Genomic DNA, 21,821 nt, shown 5'->3' on the forward strand with positions numbered 1-21,821 from the left:
GTAGAAAAGAACTGATTCCCTGATAACACTGAAGTGCTGTCATTCTAGCCTTTTTCTCCTACTCTGGACTTTCATTTTTAGGATGCCAAAATACTCTTCTATTTTGTCTGAGCTACTTTTTTGGGGTTGAATATTGAGGCTGAATATTGAGGCCCCAATTCCTGGACTGGATATTGAGGTCCCAATTCCTGGAATCTGTGAATATCTCCTTGTATAGAAAAAATTACTTTGCAGATGTGACTAAATTAAAAAAAAAAAAAATTGAAAAGGGAAGATAATCCTCAATTATCTGGGTACCTTAAGAGAAGGAGGCAAAAGGAGATTTGATCACAGAGACACGCTACCCTAGAGCTGCTGGTTTGAAGATGGATAAGAGGGACATGAGCCAAGGAATGCAGCTCTAGAGGAGGGAAAAGCAAGGAAACATAGTCTCCCCTATAGTTTCCAACAGTAGTGCAGCTCTGCTGACACCTTGATAGAGTCTAGGGAAATTGATTTTGGACTTCCACCCTCCAGAACTATAAGAAAATTAATTTGCATTGTTTTAAATCCCAAGTTTGCGATACTTTGTTATAGCAACAATAGGAAACTAATACTGAGTTCTTGCTTTTTGGAAGTGAGCATAATTCTTAAATAATGCAGTACACAATGGTACTGTTAAGAAATAAGGGTAAATTGTTTTAATTTAATGTTTTAACTCCCTAAAGAGAAGGGGGATTTTATTAATCTATGTGGCCAATACTAATAAATAGTAGCTGGTACATAAGAGGTATTGAATAAACATTTGATAAACTAAAATGGATTTCAGCTCTTTTATTATTGCATGTGTAAAGGAAAAAGGGTTTTGAAAAGAAAACAGTTATTTTCTCCTCCATAATATGGATATGACATTGAATCATATTTTTCTGTTTTGTGGTTCTGCGGGGTGTACAATAGCTAACTGTTTAGATATAATTAATAAACAATGAAAATGCTTTTTGGAATTCATATGATTACATCAAAATGATCAAATTTCTAACTTAATTACTTGTTTATCCAGTCTGAAATATTGCAACATCTTTCAATAATTTCCAAAAGAAAACATCTGTTTGTTGTTGATTTCAGTTTGCCTTAGGTCAAAAGCTATTGATATAAATATAGTGAGATGACATCAACTTCTTGTTGAAGATAAATTATTTGCTTTCTGACATTGTGTCTATGTGTCTACGTGTGTTTTGCAACACACCCAACTACTGCATTTTTCAACAAAAACAAAGCAGATAATTGGGAGTTTAAAGTTTATAAAAATGTTTTAAAAAGCGATTTCACTCAATTATATTTCTAAATATGTAGTTGATTCTGAAAATTTTCCAATTTTTAAACTTATTTTGTGAGTATATAGTTTAGTAGATTTTAAACTATAGGGTTGATAAGAAATAAAAGCCATTGTTACAGTGGATATATGGGGGCCTTCTTCCTGTGGATTCTGAGCCAGGAGGTGTGGATAATATGGAGAAATCTGCATCTGAACATTCTCTCCAAATCATCTGTACATAGGCAGTCAGACATTTACACTCACGTGTTGAAAACCAGTTTTGCAATAACCTTTAGCCTGACAAGAGACAACTTAAGTTACACATCTTACCCCAGTACATTTTGTTTTAGTGCAAATATTTTTGTGAGACTCATAATAAATAGTATTATAATTGGAGAATTTCCATCCTCTAAACAATTGAATCTATATTCATAGTTTCCTGTGTAGACAGCTTTATTTGAGGGAGAATTCCCAGGGTGAAACATTAAGGAACATCTGTCATCTTTGTAGAACCTCATAAAACAAGGGGCACTGCAAGTTTTAGTAAATGGATTATGCTACATAAAATTCTGAAAGTACCTTCATGCATTGAAACACCATGGAGTGCATTTTACAGTCTTCTAGTACTCAAAGGTGGTTAATATTACACTGTAATCTGCATGATAAATTTTCAGAGACTTGCTGGGAAAAACAAAGTATCTAGGGACTACCATAAAAAATAGTAAAATTGAACATATTCTTTCATGTATAAGAGAGTACACTTAATTTTAGATGAACTCTAAAATATTTAAGAATAATTAATATCTAAATACAGTTGGGTTCATATATGGAGGGTTCGTTATTTTTATAGTTAAGATAATGCATTCATAATTCCTTGAGTTGTTAATGAATGGAAACCTTTAGGTAAACAATAGGAGCTAATATTTACTGTGTCCTAAGTATTTGCCAGGCACTGCGCTATAGCCCAATATATTTAAATCATATAATAGCCCTGTGAGATACTGTATTAGTCAGCATTATCCAGAAAAACAGAATAAATAGGATGTATACATATGATGAGAGAGAAATTTATTTTAAGGAACTGGCTCACATGATTGTGGGGGCTGGCAAGTCTGATACCTACAGGGCAGAGCTACAGGCTGGAAATTCCAGCAAGAGTTGATGTTGCAGGTTTGAGTCTGAAGGCAGTCTGAGGACAGAATTCTTTCCTTTTTAGGTATTTTCTCTTAAGACCTTCAGTTTAGTGATATGAGACTTACCCACATTTTGAAAGGGGATCTGTCTTATTCAAAGCCTACTGATGTAAATGTTAATCACATCTAAAAAATAGTTTCCAACCAAAAAAGACTAGTGTTTGACCATAAAGCTGGGCAGAGTCACCTAGCTAGGTTGACACATTAAATTAATTTTTGTGAGTAGGTACTATAATTATTTCATTTTGTAGAGGAATAAACTGAGGCAAGGAAACATTTAAAATTTATCTAAGATCATGAAATATGTAAAAGTTAGATCCAAGATTCAAAGCCAGGCTGTGAAATACCTGAACATATATCATTCAGTTCCCCCTTCAAGAAAAGACTTATAACCCAGCTCCATGTTGGAAAGGGGACTTAAGTGTGTGTGGTGGGGACATGGGGAGAATTCAGTCAGTAAACAGATGGCCTTCAGTTTCCAGTTTCTTTTGGGTGCACCTCAACTACAGAAAACCCACTCTTCCCGGGGAACTTTTTATTTTACTGGTGTGTAAAGCATGGATATAAGGGCCGGGTCTTTTAAGTCCATGTAGAACAATCTGAAGGGCAGTGATCATTCTAGAGTTCCCTCTTGGTGTGGCTTTGTTGACACTACATATGACTTTTATCACTTTCTCTGCCCAGCTCTGCTTCTTCTCTCTTTCCTTCACATTGGTTAATTTCTGGGTACCACAAAGTTCATCTTAATGTCTTCTTCCAGAATTCTCAAACTGTAATGCAGGCAAGGCCATCTTATCTAGAGCATCAGTTCATAAACCTCTATTGAAGCATTTGATATAGTATACAACTATAGTCCTTTCTCTACAAATAATAATGATTCTTAGGTATAAATTTAAGAATTAAATCTTAATAAGCTGTGGACAATTGGATTATAGCTGAATAAAATAGAAAATACATATTAATCCCAACTCTTCTTCCATAACACATTTCTTCATCTTGCCCACAAGATGATTAAAAATTTGCAACAGAAATTAAGACATGTTCTCTGTAACCATTCATTCATCAAGAGGGCCACAGTGGTGGTTGTGGGAGAAATCGAACTTCACTTGTTTTTCTGTTTAAATATGTAAGAGTCACATTTATCTTTCAAGCACCCTGGGAGAAAAAGACACTTGGTTTCTGAGATTTTGTCAGGATAGCAAAGGAAACTAGACAATTTATGTAATAATAGTATATAGGTAAATGCAAGGCTATTCAAGTTCATTTACTACTTTAGTAGAAAAAATTCCTTTCCCTAAAACAAACTTCCTTTAGATCATTTGAACGTTGCGAGTTTTACACTCTTTGAAGTTGAAAGTTGTTTACAAGATTTTAAAAAGCACCATGTACTAAATAGCTCAGAGAACATTTTCTTACCACTTATGAATATCTTAGGAAATTTTTCATTCCATCCCAACAATTGTAGTAAAAGAGAGTAAATAAATCTAAGTTCCAGTAAGATTTTTCTCCCATTCTTCTGCTCCCTTTGTTGTATAAGAGCCTGAGGTCATATGTACTCTTATCTTCAGACTCCTTTAGCTTATCTTATCAAGAACTTAATTATTAACTTGTACATTTAAAAAAATGGAAAGTAACCCCTCTGTGAGTTTTCTTCCTACCTAACAAGTTAGTAATGCCAGTGTGACTTATAGCTCTCTTAAAATTTTTAAAATAGGCTAATTAGGGTATACTTTTTAATCAAATGTACCCACTCTAACTGTAAATTTTAGTAAGTTTACATAAATTAATATACTCATCTAACAATCACCATTAATAAAATATAGAAAGTTTCTAGCACTCCAGAATGGCCCTTCCTGTTACTTCTCAGCCTTACTCCTAGCCCCAGGCAATCACTGATCTGCTTTTTGTCACTGTAGATTTGAGTTGTCTTTTCAGACTTCTACAAAAATGGAATCATATAGTAAATACTCTTTCCTGCCTGACATCTTTCAATCGATAAAATGTTTGTGAGAGTCACCTATGTTTTCCATGTGTTAGCAATGCTTTCTATTTATTGTTGATCACTATTCTGTTGTTTCGATAGTAGCACAATTTATTTATGCTTTCACCTGCTGACGGATATTTGGGTTGTTTCTCATTTTCGTCATAAAGCAATGGGAATGCCAAATGGTACAACTATGTTGGAAAATAATTTGACAATTCCTTATACATTACATATAAACTTACTATTGACCAAGATGGTCTTACTGTTTCTCTTGGCTTGACTAAGCTTTCGATAGGTTTCTTTCTGATACAGGCTCTTAACCTCTCTTTTTTAAGGGTATTTGTTCTACAAAACCTTTGATAAATGATAAATTTTCCTCGGACCCTTTGAGATATAAGCCTTCTCTGGTCTCTTGAAATTTTAGAACCCAGGGAATGTGTGTGTGTGTGTGTGTGTGTGTGTGTGTGTTTAATTTTTTTTTTTTTTCTCTAATACGTGGGAGGCACCCCTTTAAAATGTAATCATCATGAAAATAGAGCCCAGTTTGTGGTACAGGAGGGACCCAAGTTTAATAAATACCCATCAGCAAATATAGACAACCTGGTCACATTCACCAACCTTCCTCACTTAAGTCCTCCAGTATTTTTCCACTTGTTCACACCAGTGCTCAAAAACCTTGCCTTTTGTTTCAGTGGAATTGGGTTTAATCTCTCTTCCCTATTGCAATAATTCCAAATAAATTCTTCTGTTGCCCATTTATTTTGTCTGGTGCTATTCTTCTTTGCTACCATATGACTCAGAGATTCCATTCATACTTAATTATCAGAGAAAAATTAAAACAGATCTACAGTAATGTACACTGAAAATGTTAAATTTTACCAAGATTGTGATGCTGGAAAACAGGTATGTTTTAAAAAAATCCCTGTAAATTCCAGGAAAAGGATTATTAGAACCACTCTTTCCCACGTGTCTCATAGATTTCCTCCTGTTTACCTATGACGAGGTCAGGAACATACTCTCCAAAAGACTTTCACGTGTCTCATAAATAATTAGTTAAACCATTTGTCCCCAGTGATCAACTGGAACAAGATGCTCATCAATCTAACTCGATCAAACTAAATTCTCTCCTTCCAAGAAACTCCTAATCTGCCCACCACCGCCTGCCCCCCCCCCCACCTCTCTTTAACAACTTCTCCAAGAGAGAGAATAGGCTGACCTCAGGGTAAAATTTTCTCTTATCAACTCTCATATGACATCACCTGTATGCACTCTTCTAATTTCCTCACATGTCTTTTTCCCCCTAGCATCATTTATTTGTCTTTATAAAAGAAAAGTCCTTTTTCTGCCTGATGTTTAAGATTTTTCCAGATCTTCCTGTGGGGAGAAGTCCCACTGTTGTAATGTCCTCTCCCCCTTCTCCAATGCAATAATCCATTCAAAGAGTCTCTCCTTTGTTAAATCCAGATTTGTTTTTGTTTGACAATGCTAATGTTCACAGCTTCTTCTAATGTTAATCACGTTTGATTTGCACACAAAATAAAATATGTTTTGTTTGAGATGCCCTTGACAACAACAGAATCACAAAGTCAGGTTTAAAAAATGTTCTAGTTAAAAGAAAATTCAAGCAACGTCTAATATAATCTTTCACTTTTCAGGTGACAAAACATAAATCAAGAAAATGAGGTATCTTGATGACGATTACAGAATAAGGAATTTGAAAGATAAGGTTTAGAATGTTGACATTATGGCCCTTTGCTTACAAACCACCTGGTTTATATTTAATGTTCCTAATTTGTCAAGGACGACATTTAATGCATTTTGCCTATAGATTCCAGAATACATCTTTTTCTCATTTATAAAAAGTGTACTATGTTTGCCTGTTTTTAAATTCTGGTCCTAATCCTATTATTCGTAATACTTCATAGATAGCCAGCAATGATTGCACAATCACACTCTAAACTATTTATCAGTCATATTTATAATCCTCAGTGTCAGAGGTTTTAATTCATTTAATGTTTTCCTTCACTTGTCATAGGCAAGAGGTCCCTCAACAATAAATTTCTAACCCTTTCCAGTTTACAAATTGTTCTCTTTGACAGACAAAAAGCAACATATTACATTTAGTAGTCTCTTTTTTATTTAAGATTTGCCTAAAATAGTGAGTATATCCATATTCACAAATGTTCTTGTTCTTTTGGAATATTTTGCAAGTGCTGACTTATTTTTGATAACAGACACAGTGAGACTATTATATTTTCCTTCTATTGATGTATTTCTCCATAGTTAAGTATCCTTTCTTTACATACTTAAAAAAATGCATGTATCCTTATTAGAGAAATATCTGAGCTGATAACACTGCTTGTTTTATTATTATTATTATTATTATTCCTCCTACACTTATTGAAATGTTAGAATTTCAATATAAATCTCCCAGTAAGATCCTTTGCCAGGTGCTCTTCTAAGCACCTCATGTATTTCAACTCATTTAAGCTTTACAACAAACCCTTAGGATATGAACTATTATTATCCTTTATTTTACAAATATGGCATATGGTTATATCATTAGAGGTCATATGGTTAGAATTAGGTGTTCTTCATCACTCTGCAACATCACCTCCAATCTCTGCAGGTTCTCTGTATTATTATATTCTATTACCACAGAATTGTCCATTATCTTAAAACTTTAAAAAATCTCCTTTTTGGCAGAGTGAAATAGTAGACTAATGCTACTACTATAGAAGTAGAATAGCTTATAACTATGCCCAGAAAGTTGATACTTTTCTCTCCAAATTTTTCATCACTACTCTTCAGTAGGCAGGACTTCTTTTTGCTAAAATTAAGTAAAAATTGAAGTTCCTTGGTTATGTTCCCAATCTTCTGGAAGATGACCCTGTCAGCAAGGCAAAGAAAGAATTTATTACATGGTTTTATTAGATGTACAGTTGGAAGAAAATGATCCCTTTCTAAAACCTCATCCAAATACACTCTATCACCCTTCCACTATCATTTCATTGATTTAGAACCAAATCAAGACCATTGTTGAAAATTTTATCTGTAGAAATAAAAGCCATACATTTGAAGGTAAAAACTTCAAGTTGTTACTGGAGTCATAGCAGTTTAGATAAGCGCTGCGGTTCTGCACTGAAAAGGTCCCTATACAGCTGGGGATGGACCATATTAAGCGTGTGACTGGTTGAGATAAGAAACCAGCCAGCTTAGGAAAGAAGAGAGCCACGAGCTGGAACTCATGCTCATTTCAGCTAGGGAAGTGAGAAAGCAGTCCTCACAGTTTCGCCTGTCGCTGCATATGCATACTTTGTTCTGCCAGAATTATAGGCTTTCTCATTTTGTTTATAAAGGACTCATCAGAGTTATTTGAGATTTGATTGTAGGTTTAATGACCATAATTTACCATGATCCAAATGACTTATGTAAAACATATTTTCTGAATTTAATTGAGAAGTATTTATGTTGTTTCCTCTAGTTGGATCAAAGTTTACTGACTCCAGATTATCTAACCCACAAGTAAGGATATAAAGAGATATTTTAAAACTACCTATATACATGTCTGAATGTATGCCCCAGATCAGAACTTCTCTTCACCTGAAATAATACCTTGAGCTTGACAGAATGTGTATAAACTGAGTAAGTACAGCTAACAGATACCCTTGCTACTTTCCATCCTCCATCTAAATTGTGGATTTTAGTGAATTTTTATATAATATTTAAAAGAAGAAACTGACAATCTGAAAACAAAACAAAACAAAACAAAACTCCAAGAAAGCAAAGCACATGGACAAGGTCTATGATACAATAATAAAAGAAGAACAGTGGAAATTGCATTCTGAATAAAGGGATATTTAGGAGAAGAGGATTGAGTCTACAAAGTATTTGAGAATTCCCATAAAGATGGAGAATATCTGTTCTATGCTTTGGTAAAGGACATATTTAGATCTGAGAATTAGGACACTATAAAAAAGAGTATATAGGAATGCCTGGCAGCTACAGTGGGTAGCCCACAAAGATTTGAAAATGAGGTAAATAGGAATCTTTTTTACAAGACCAAATATAAAGCTAACACATATAGGATCATTGCAGATATGGAAATTTCTATTAATGGAATAAAATATTTCTCATGATAACACCAACTTTGATGATAAACTAATTACCCGTATCATTACATTAAAGAAATTGATTAATAGAGAGATGGTTAGTAAGCAATAGAAATCAAAACAGAGCATGAGTCACAAAAAACTCTTTGGATTCTTATACTTTAAATTGACATACTTCTAACTTAAACATATATGAGAAAAAAAACAATTTTGGGCTCACTTTAGTGGGAAGATTAGATATGGCTCTAATTTTAATAAATACTGGATCCTGGGCATCAAAGAATGTTAGCAAGCCTCTTAATCCATCTACAAGCTCTGTTTGTCTATGAGTGCCTACATTCTAAATGCAATTTTTTAGTACTGTGAACTTATCGAATGTCAGCAACCTATGTTCTCTAAGCTTAGAAACATCAGAAGAAAGAACAAACTTTTAATATTTTTTCTTCAAATACCAATCTCATAAATTAAACAGAATAACGTTTATTAGATTTCAACCCCTGGCCTCCCTTGGACTACTGAGAAACAAACAAATAATGCTGGGTGTACATCTGAACTAACATAACACTCTATGTTAATTATACTTCAATAAAAATATTTTGTAGGAAAAGTAACATAAGCTATTAATATTACACTGAGCCACCAAAATCCTCCCATACATGAAGAATAGCATTTATGGTCCCTGATGTAAAAAAAAAAAAAAAATTTGTAAATTAATTCATCATTTGTTTAGTAAGCTTTAAATAGTGAACCTGCTGGTGTTACAAGTGATCTTTAAAATTTAGGTATTTTCTATAGCACTTGTAAGTTATTTTTGGTCTGGTTAGGACCCTGTTTGTGATATATGTTGAATTTAGCTTAAAACAGATTCCATCTATTTATATAGAATATCATCATGTAATTTTATTAATATTTTTCATATTTCAGAATGAAATATGAAATTTCATATTGTTTTCTTGCTTTTTCATTTTGTTTGTTTGTTTGCTTTTTCATTTTGGTGACCCATATAAAAAAGAAACACATTGTCAGCATGTAAATTAAAATATTTAGGTCATTTTATGACCTCTTTTTTAACCACTTAGTGAAACCTAATCTAGGCAAACACAGTAGATAAGGACCATAATTTTATTTATATATGAACAAAGATGATACACAAAACTCTGATGTACAGAACTTGATAAATTTTACCCTCATTTATCTGCTGAGTCACCAACCAAGTATTTGTTAAGCACCAAGTTTGTGCTTTGCACAGTGATAATAATCAATGCAGGGATTGGTAACCAGAAAAAGCCCTGTCTTCAAGTTACTTAATGATTAAGGAGTGGAGGCAAACTGGAAACAATACAGATTCTGATTAATTGTGTAGAAATGAAGATCACACCTGTTGTTTTAACAGGGAGTGAGGTGACTTCAAAGATTTAGATGATAAGAAATCTCACTGACAAATTTCCTTCTCTATGGTTTCATGAAGTAACACCTTTAATGTCACACCTCTGAAAATAAAAATAAGACTATAAGCATGACACATTGTTTTTGTTTGTTCTCTATTTTTTTTGAAGATTTTATTTATTTATTTTACAGACAGAGATCACAAGTAGGCAGAGAGACAGGCAGGGGTGGGGGCAGGCTCCCTGCTGAGCAGAGAGCCCTATGTGGGGCTCAATCTTAGGACCCTGAGATCATGACCTGAGCTGAAGACAGAGGTTCAACCCACTGAGCCACCAGGCACCCCTAAACCTGACACATAGTTAAGAAGAAACTAGAGTGGTTTGTGTTTCCTTGAATAGACCTATTATTTTTTAATGCAATAGTTATGAAAAACTATATAAAAAAAATTCTTCATCAGATTGCCCAGTCCCTGTGACTGAAGCCATACTGAAAACAATATTTTCTCAGGTGGTTTTATGTTTAATTTTTATCAACTGTGATGAACACAGGATGTTGTATGTAAAGGATGAATCACTAAATTCTACACCTGAAACTAATATAATACAGTGTGTTAACTAACAGGAATTTACATAAAAACTTGGAGCTACAAAAAATAAACAGATCAAAAAAATACATCAGAGATATACGTTTTCTAAATTTTTTTACTCATTGAACAAAGTTATGAGATTGAAAACCTAATTGATACAAATGTCAAGGAGTATGTGAATATTACACACACTACTTAGGACAAATCTGTGGCAAAAAACCTGTAGCAATTATAATGACTAGATATAGAAGATAAAGGTATCTGAGAGTTTTCATGTTTTTATCTTTTTTTTTAAGTGTAACGATTTGCAGGATCTCAAGTTTAAACAGCAAAAGGAAATTAATATGAACATGCAGATTCAGTAACCAGATCAGATGTGCTCTGATACCTTAAAAAATTGCTTCCCACAATTGTTAGAAATATACAGTGACAGAATATTCTAGTGATAAATATGTATAATCATTTTTAAAGATTGAATACTTCATTCTAGAAAGAGCAAAATGGTGAATAAAAGGCATGAATAGGAGTTATCACTCTTTTATTATCACAGTTTTCTAAATGATATTTAAATTAATCTTAGTAGATATCACCTCACTAATAAAAAGCAACATTACAGAAAGCTCATAGGAATCGAAGGTGTTCTAAAGTTGGATTATCATAAATGCCTAAGTATATTTCAAATATAAGACAATTCCCACTTTCCCAATGAGTAGACCCCCACCAGGTAGCTTCTTGTGCAGTTTGATAATGGAAATTTTGAGTAATTGAAAATTTAACAACAAACAATTAAGGCATGATAGTTGATGTCACATATGCATATTTTAAATTGCATATAAGTTAATGTTTAGAAATATTGCCTTTTCAATAACAAAATTCATGAAGAAAAGTGTTCGTTGTTGTTGTTTTTTTAGATGACTAGAAGCATTGAAAAACATGACTGTGTTTTTTTATCATTACAGTCAATTTTGAGTCATTTAACTCAGTTTTCGAAAGCAAGTTACCCTTTATTCCCCTAAGCTATGACAATGCACTTCCTGAATACCCTAGGGATGTAATAACTAGAAATTTTATTCCAATTGACATTTTATAACACATAATACTTGGATAGTTTTAGAAATTATTATTCATTTCGATGTGTATATTTGTGATCTATAAAATTTAACAATTGCTCTTTTGTTGATCTGTACTGTCAGTTTTATTAGTTTTTGATGGCCTTGCATATTTTAACTTCCAGCACTTGAAATTGTGGGATCACACTTTGAAAAAGAGTTACCAAAACACAATTAACATGCTTTACCTGTTTCCTCCCTCTCCTTTTACTCTCTACACCCCCTTTTCCCTCTATTCACTTCTCTTTTCTCTCCTTATAACTAATCGCTACTGTAAGTATTTAATGGAGCTATATCAGCCGAAACGTTAGTCTTGACTCAACGTATCCTTATTCACTTAATAAATGTTTCTTCACTAATTATGATGTGTACTATGTGCAAGGCTCTGTTCTAAGTGGGGTTATAAATGATTAAGATAGAACAGAAAAAATACTGCTGTCAAAATTATTTGAAAATTACCACATCAGAATTAAACTCAACAAATATTTATTGATTTATATGATATATATATCCATATATATACACACACATACATATCCATATATACACACACATACATGCACCTATATATACACACATGCCACATGCACATGCACGCACAGAAAAACACATACACATAACATACAAAAATCTTATCTTTATGGAACATACATTATAACAGGTATTTGAAAGTTGTTTCTTTTAATTAAAAAAGCAATGCTTGTTTTTCCTTTTATATACTGTATTTATATTACATTGATTAAGATATGATTATATCTTTATGTAAAAACAAAAATCATATAATTGTTATTTTAATGTTGACTAAAGTAATCATTTATGATTAGATTTTGTATCTGAGTACAAAGAACTTTCACTTTACTATACGGACAAAAGAATTTTTCATGTATCTGTGCAAAAGCAGCCACAGTCTCGTGACATTTTCAAGGACCATTTTGAACTTTTGATACAAACCTCATTAGTAACTATAGAGTGTATTCTGTATATATTCAGCTCTTTAAGGTGAAGACAAAATAAACAGAGGTTATAGTCTCTGATTTGAGAAGAGGTAATTTTAGTCTAATTTCACATTAAAACATAAAGACATGTAAAACACAAAGACAAAGTTTTATTTTCCACGAAGCAGGAGAATGGAGTTTTACTTTCTGCAAAGTTGAATGGGAGGTTTCCAGACTCTTTCTGAATTAGTGTCATCTTAAGCAAGCTGAGACTTCACTGTTTTCTCAGAAAGTTCAAATGAAGCTTTTTGGCAATGTTTTTGCCTCCAGAACAAAGTTGTCGTGAAAACCACCGCTCAACCTAAACCAGAATGGGAAAGGAAAAGACTCATATCAACGTCGCCGTCCTCGGATACGTAGATTCGGGCAAGTCTATCCCTCCTGGTCATCTGATCTACAAATGTGGTGGGATTGGCAAAAGAACTATCGAAAATTTTGAGAAGGAGGCTGCTGAGATGAGAAAAGGCTCCTTCAAGTATGCCTGGGTCTTGGATAAACTGAAAGCTGAACGTGAATGTGGTATCACCATTGATATCTCCCTGTGGAAATTTGAGACTTGCAAGTATTATGTGACCATCACTGATGCTCCAGGGCACAGAGACTTTATCAAAACCATGATGACAGGCACATCTCAGGCTGACAGTGCTGTCCTGATTGTTGCTGCTGGTGTTGGTGAATTTGAAGCAGGTATCTCCAAGAACGAGCAGACCCGTGAGCATGCCCTTCTGGCTTACACACTGGGTGTAAAACAACTAATTGTTGGTGTTAACAAAATGGATTCCACTGAGCCACCCTACAGCCAGAAGAGATACGAGGAAATCTTTAAGGAAGTCAGCACCTACATTAAGAAAATTGGCTACAACCCCGACACAGTAGCATTTGTGCCAATTTCTGGTTGGAATGGTGACAACATGCTGGATCCAAGTGCTAACATGCCTTGGTTCAAGGGATGGAAATTTACCCGTAAAGATGGGAATGCCAGTGGAACCACACTGCTTGAAGCTCTGGATTGCAATCTGCCACCAACTCGTCCAAATGACAAGCTCTTGCGTCTGCCTCTCCAGGACGTCTACAAAATTGGTGGTATTGGTATTGTCCCTATGGGCTGAGTGGAGACTGGTGTTCTTAAGCCTGGCATGGTGGTCACCTTTGCTCCAGACAATATTACAACTGAAGTCAAGTCTGTTGAAATGCACCATGAAGCTTTGAGTGAGGCTCTTCCTGGGGACAATGCAAGCTTTAATGTCAAGAATGTTTGTCATGGCAATGTGGCTGGTGACAGCAAAAATGACCCACCAGTGGAAGCAGCTGGCTTCACAGCCCAGGTGATTATCCTGAACCATCCAGGCCAAATTAGTGCCGGATATGCACCTGTGCTGGATTGTTACACAGCTCACATTGCTTGCAAGTTTGCTGAGCTGAAGAAGAAGATAGATCGTCGTTCTGGAAAAAAGCTGGAAGATGGTCCCAAGTTCTTGAAATCTGGCGATGCTGCCATTGTTGATATCGTTCCTGGCAAGCCTATGTGTGTTGAGAGCTTCTCTGACTATCCTCCTCTAGGCCGTTTTGCTGTTCATGACATGAGATAGACGGTTGCTGTGGGTGTCATCAAAGCCGTGGACAAGGCAGCTGGAGCTGGCAACGTCACCAAGTCTGCCCAAAAAGCTCAGAAGGCTAAATGAATATTATCCCCAACACCTGACACCCCAGTCTTAATCAGTGGTGGAAGAATGGTCTCAGAACTGTTTGTGTCAATTGGCCATTTAAGTTTAATAGTAAAAGACTGGTTAATGATAACAATGCATTGTAAAACCTTCAGAAGGAAAGGGAGATGTTTTGTGGACCATTTTTGTGTGTGTGTGTGTGTGTGTGGCAGTTTTAAGTTATTAGTTTTTAAAATCAGTACTTTTTAATGGAAACAACCTGACAAAAATCTGTCACAGAATTTTGAGACCCATTAAAACAAAAGTTTAATGAGAAAAAAAAAAAGATCAAATGAAGTCACAGTAAAGGTATAAAATTGTAGAACTGAGTAAAAGAAAAGTGAACAAAGTGAACCACAGAAGACAAGAAAAGCCAACACAATTTTGAAGATTGATAAATGTTAATATTATCAAAGTAAGGGATGCTGAGATCTATCAGTACCAGAGTGTGAAGGGAGCCAATCAAGATCAAGAAGACTTTGAAAGCTTCAATCACCTAATACTTGGATTGTGAGGTCTGTGAGAGGTTGGAAGGAAACAAAAGAACTGATTGAAAATAAGGTACAGGAAATATTTAAACTCCCACATCTCTCCCCAAACCAGGAAAGCAGACAACCTTCTGACTCCACCCAAGCAGGAGAACGGAGTTTTACTTTCTGCAAAGCTGAATGTGAGGTTTCCAGACTCATCGACATCAAGTAGGAATGAGGTAGGGGTGAATTTTTACTGAGGCTAAGAGAAGTTAGTTTGAATCTTCATTCTGAAATATCACCAGACATTTCAACAGCAATTCTAGAAGTTAGGAAACAACAGATGAATGTTTTAAACTTGAGAGGGAAAATTATTGCAAAAATTATAATCAACTCCCTAAAGTATTCAGTTGGTAAGATAATGCAGTATAATCCTCACCATAACAATAAGCAAGGTTCAAAAACTTAAACTTAGTAAATTTACCGCTGAAGTTGTTATTACTGTAAAGTTAAGCCTTCACATCTCCCTGTCGAGAAGTACTGGGTTCTCACTGCATGTTCTAAATGTTCTACATGTTCTAAAGGCCCAAGTTCTCATTAGATTCACATGATGGTGTTTGTCCTCTCTGTTAGTAAGGTCAAAAGGGTTGGTTATGTGTCCACAAGGCCATTTAGACTGTCAGGACTGAGGAGGAATTCCAGTAAATACAAGTTTATTTGCTGCTAGTTTCATTCGTTCCCAAATGGACCAGGAAAAATAAGGATAAGGGGACCATCATCTGTCTCTCTCCTGTCTGTGGAAAAGTTCCCTGCCCTTTCCACACACACCACATTCCACCTTCCCTCCATTTAGATCTTCACTCCCAGAAGGTAAGAACTGTATTGTGCTGCATTTTGAGGATAGAGCTGGGTTAAGGACAGGATCTGCTCACTATTTTTGGTATATGTCTAAATGCATTTTTACAGTGCCTTATTTCTGAAAATGAAATGCTTCAGCATGCAAATTCTCAAACCTAATGTATCACCAAAACACACATGTTCAGGATACTACTGTGACTATATGCTTTTCTAAACAGGATGGGAAATAGTCAACCAGAAATCAATACTATACAAGAGATCCAACACGAGAGAGAGCTTTAAGTGACATGGTTTCACTTATTTGTGGAACATAAGGAACAGCATGGAGGACATTAGGAAAAGGAAGGGAAAAATGAAGCAGGGGAATCAGAATATATATATATATATATATATATATATATATATATCTTAACAACATCCAATCCAGACTGGAACAGTGGGTGAGAATGATCAAGGAGGAAAGATACCCCTAACAAAATAAAAGTTATTTTATCTGATGTGTTTTGCCACATTCAGTGGGGATTATGAGGCTCCAAGTCAGACTGGAAAGCTGGAGAAAAAAAATATTCACAGATATAACGACAAATAAGAAAACAAAAGGATGTCAAGATTATTTCTTCAAGAGAAAACTATGAGATGTTCAAGAAATAGAATGTAAACATACTAGAGTCTCTTAGTGCGAGTAACATCTACATGATCCAAGTAATGTATTGATTCAACCAGAAATTGTAGTATAAATATGCTAGGAAGTTGTAGAGAAAGAGGAGAGAGAACATTTGAAAGCATGGATAAAAAGAAGGTAATTTTAAGAAAACAACATCCTCATTTTCTATATTTGGAAGTTAATAAATAATAAAGGACATGAAAACATAAAAGTAGATTACATTTTTTTAAAAGATTTTTACTTTATTTATTTGACACACAGAGATCACAAGTAGGCAGAGAGGCAGGCAGAGCAGAGAGCACGATGTGGGGCTCGATCCCAGGACACTGGGATCATGACCTGAGCCGAAGGCAGAGGCTTTAACCACTGAGCCACCCACGTGCCTCCAGATTACATATTTTTAAAATATGGAGGAAAGTACAAGAAGAAATGATTAAATGAACTGAGAGTGGTTAACTGTAATGAGTGTGATCCAGGAGTGAAAAGAATTTAGAAAGCAGATTTCTGAGCTTGGTTATAAGGCTTGAGGTACTGTTAACTTTTAAATTATGTACATGTATTTCAGAGAACAAAACTGAGGACTCATAATATTTAAACATTAGGTCCATCAGAAATAGTAGAATGAGATTCAAGATCATTAGCTTTACTACATTACTTCAGAACTCTTATGTTTTCCTCTATTTTTGAAGTATTTAACTTTAATATTGTGAGAAAGAAAAAAGGAGAGAGTAATAATGCTGGAATAGTTTGGAAAGGTATTGAGGTGAATTCTGTCTTCTAGAGCTGCTCTGCCTGACACAATAGGTACCTGCCCCTTTTGTTTATTAGAAGACTTGAAATGTAGCTAGACATATTTTTGCTATGTTAGGTAAAATGACTGAGCCACCCAAGCACCCCAATTCATTTTTTAATACATTAAAGTTTGGTTGCAACCAATTGTAAATAAAGAAAGCTAGAAATATGGTATTGGAGAAAAGATTAGGAACCAACATGTGTTAAATGCATTTTGGAACTATTTACACAAAAATAAAAATTGAAAATGTAAAAGTAAATTATTTTTATAAGAAATGTGTAAAATGATCTAGAAGCATTACCTAGAAATATGCCATAATGTGGTTATGCAGTGATCAAATCAATACATAGGAGCACATATAATGTGTTAGGCATATTATCACTATTAACAAAAGCCCTTCACTGACTTTCTAGTATTTTAAAATGACTGGGGACTACCAGAGTCATAGATCAAGAGTAGAAAACAGAATTTTCAAGGAGATGATTAGAATGACCAGACATCATAGAACAAGACTGCAGAATGATTAATGATTGATCAAGGGCCATCAGCTAGTCTTTGGATACTGTGGTCACAATATTTTTAATTTTTACAAATTAATGAGGATTAATTGACATGCATTATATGTATGTATGAGGTAGTATCTCCTTGTGGCTTTGATTTGTACTTCCATGATAATTAGTGAGATTGAGCACCTTTTCATAAACCTGTTGGCCATCTGTATGTCTTCCTTAATTTTTAAAACTTTTTAAAAAGATTTTATTTATTTATTTGACAGAGAGATACAAAATAAAGGTAGCACAAGCAGGGGGAATGGGAGAAAGAGAAGCAGGCTTCCCACTGAGCAGAGAGCCCAATGTAGGGCTGGATCCCAGGACCCTGGGTTCAGAACCTGAGCCAAAGGCAGACACTTCACGACTGAGCAACCCAGGCACCCATGTATGTCTTCCTTTAAAAATAAAAATGTCTATTCAGGTCCTTTGCTGAATTTTTAATTTTTTTTTTTTTTATTTGTACTCAGTTGTAGGAGTTTTACACATCTTGGATATTAACCCCTTATCCAATATATAGTCTGAAAATATTTTCTTCAATTCTATAGATTACTTTTTTTTTTAAGATTTTATTTATTTATTTGACACAGAGAGTTCACAAGTAGGCAGAGAGGCAGGCAGAGAGAGAGAGAGAGGAGGAAGCAGGCTCCCCGCGGAGCAGAGAGCCTGATGCGGGACTCGATCCCAGGACCCTGAGATCATGACCTGAGCCGAAGGCAGCGGCTTAATACACTGAGCCACCCAGGTGCCCCTAGATTACTTTTTCTTAATGCACTGATTGTTTCTTTGCTATGTAGGCCTTTTTGAGTTAGATGTATCCCAGCCTGTTTATTTTAGTTTTTGTTGCCTGTGCTTTTGGTGACTTATCCAAAAAAAGCATTACTGAGACCCATGTCAAGGAGTTTTTTCTTCCATATATTCTTCTAGGATCTTCATGCCTTCAGGTCTTACCTTTAAGTCTTTAATCCATCTTGAGTTGATTTTTGAGTATGGTGTAAGATATGGGTCAAGTTTCCTTCTTTTGCATTTGGCTGTCTAGTTTTCACAACACCACTTATTGAAGAAACTATCCTTTTCTCATTGTGTGTTCTTGGCTTCTTTGTTGTAAATTAACTGACCATATGTGCATGGGTTTATTTCTGGGTTAGCTATGCTGTGTCTGTTTTTAATGCCAGTACCATACTGTTTTGATTAATATAGCTTTGTAATATACTTTGAAATAAGGAAATATGATGCCGTCACTTTTGCTCATCTTTTTTAAGATTTCTTTGGCTTTGCAGAACCTCTTCTTGTTCCATAAAAATATTAGGATTTCTTTTCTATTTCTATTAAAAATTGCCCTTGGAATTTGGGTAGAAATTGCCTTGACTCTAATCAGCTTTGTGTAGCATGGAAATTTTCACAATATTAATTCTTACAATCCAAGAACTTGAAATATCTTTCCACTTATTTGTTTCTTATTTAATTTCTCTCATCAAAATGTCTTATAGTTTGTACTAATTCTTTCAACTTTTTGGTCAAATATATTCCTGAGTAGTTTATTATTTTTGGTGCTAGTTTAAATGAGATTGCTTTCTGTATTTCTCTTTCAGATAGTTCATTATGATTGTATAAAAATACAACTGATTTTTGTATGTCAAGTTTACATCCTAAAACTTTACCAAATTTATTTATTACCTCTAGCAGTTTTTCCTGTGGAGTCTTTAGGATTTTCTATGTATAAGATCATATCATCCAATCAAAACAATTTTACTTCTTCCTTTCTCATTTGGATGCCTTTATTTATTTATTTATTTATTATTTTTTTTTTCCTTGCCTAATTGCTCTGGCTATGACTTTCAGTACTATGTTGAATAGAAGTTAGGAGAGGAATCATCCCTCTCTTGCTTCAGTCACCAAAACACTTTTCAACAAGCTACAGTAAAATTCTGCATGATACATTACCTTTCTATTATTTTCTATTTCTTTTACTCTCAAAAATATATGCTGCTTTATATCTACTAATGTTAATAAAATTTAGGCATGAGTGGGTCAAAAGGAGATTCATAAAAGATAAATCACTAAGCAAAATGACACTTCAGGAAATGAAGGTGATTTTTAAACACCTAGCAGGGAAAACGATATTCATGTCGTTTGGAGTAAGCTAATGGCTTGACACTCTATTTAATACTACTCTTTAGATAATAACTTTATTATAACTTTATTAATGTCTGGAGGAAAAATCACTTAAATCCTTTGCCAAAGTACCAGTGCTTGCTTACTGCGTAGAAGCAGCTTTCTTATTCCTATTTTTTTTTTTCTTGACGCTGTTTGCATATTCCACAGGCTCATTTGTTATGTTTATCTTTCTTACCATATCTAATTGAATGGAATAGGATGATTTGGCTCATTCTGTGCACAGTGTGGTCTCTGCAGGCATGCTTCTCAACTCATTTTAATATCCTCAAAGAAAACCCTATTACTGCAAGATAACTTTCAGATTAAAATGTAAACATGCTAGTCTATTGCCTCACCTTGTTTGAAATCACAGGAGTCATGAGACAGAAATTCTTAGGGTCTAATACAAATATATTTAAAATAAGGATAATGAACTTTGTATTATAGAGAATAAAACTCCAGAAGAGTCCTTTACTTTATTCTGGTCATGTGGAGATGCTATGTATCATATTCATCTAATGTACTTTCATACTGTAGCTGCAGTAAAGGAACTAGATTAGATTCTTTGGAAGTCATAAGTGAATTTTAACAAAGCTCAATAAGTAAGAGGAAGGTAGAGACTAAATCAGTGAGTCAAAAAGGACTAAGTAATCAGACATTATGAGTTTACTCTATCCATTTCTACCATCCATAGGCCAGCATGTAATAGAGGATGATTGTTAAGCAATTAGGAGATTAAATTTAAGGAAAAGGAAATGAGATCATAAATTATCATAAATGTTAAAGATGAATATAATGGCATAAAATGTAGTGATCAGGTCTTTATAATTTCAACTTAAAATAGTAAGCCTTGGAGCTAGACTAATGACAAGCAAAAGTTTCCTGCTCCTTTGGAGATTTGAACTCAGCATAAGAAATGGGTTGATCTGGCCTGTAGTGGTTATCCCAAGGCTTTCTCTGTAACTAAACTATCTAAATATGTTTTGTACTGTAATTTTGGTACATGCACAACAAGAGGATGGCACAGAAAACTGTAAATAGGTAAAACAAAAGTATATTTCAAGGTAAAAGGCAGTGAGAAAACATGGGAGCAAAGACATTATAAAAATCCGTCAACAAAAAGAACATCTGCGTTTATGAGGCTCTATCAACATGCCATGTCCTGCTTCCCTAGCTCATCTGGGCAGTTGTATTTCAGAAGCCACTCAAGTTTAACAAAAACCTTGATTTCAAAAGAACTGTCAAGGTTATTTGAGAAAATAGTCACAAGATTCTTAATCATTGCTTTAACTGTAATGATTGTGACTGAAAAACATTTCCTAAAAAATAAATTACCTTGTAGGAAATAATCCTTTGACAATACTACCGTGAAATGTACATACTATAGTTTGTTCAAGCCAGAGTATAAGGCCTTCTCATATGCATTTCTGAGATCTCTTTGAGCTTTCTGGCTAAGACTAGGGTTTAGTTCATATTAACAATAAGCCCAGCAAATGGATAAAACATGGGTTCTCAAATTTTAGCATGCACCGGAGTTACCTGGAAGATTTGTAAAAATACAGATCGTTAAGTCTTACTTTCAGAGTTTCCAAATCAGTAAGTCTGGGGTGGATCCTGATAATTTATATTTGTAATAATGTCTCAAGTGGTACAGATGCTTCTTGTCTGGAGACCACCTTCTGAGCTTTAGATGTATAAGATGCAGTATAAATATTGCTAGCCTGCTCATTTTGAAAAAGATACTAACAATTCAGATCCAATTAGATGGCCTCAATTCATATAATTTTATGTATTTGTATATTATATGACATTTCCACTATTATTAGTATATATTATATGTTATAAATTGTCTAAATGAACACAGACTTTTTTTGTACTTTTAGGAAAATGAGCATGGGATGTACTACAAATAAAAATTTGAGTATTATTCCCAATCTATTTGCAAACTTTACATAATTTTACACAATTT

General features: G+C 34.4%; 1 pseudogene; it reads left to right on the forward strand.

The window, feature by feature from the left end:
* The first annotated feature begins 12,949 nt into the window (after positions 1-12,949).
* On the forward strand, positions 12,950-14,461 carry LOC116588814 (annotated as a pseudogene).
* The last annotated feature ends 7,360 nt before the right edge of the window (positions 14,462-21,821 follow it).

The sequence above is a fragment of the Mustela erminea genome, chromosome 4 (genome assembly GCF_009829155.1).
Source record: "Mustela erminea isolate mMusErm1 chromosome 4, mMusErm1.Pri, whole genome shotgun sequence".
NCBI lineage: Eukaryota > Metazoa > Chordata > Mammalia > Carnivora > Mustelidae > Mustela > Mustela erminea.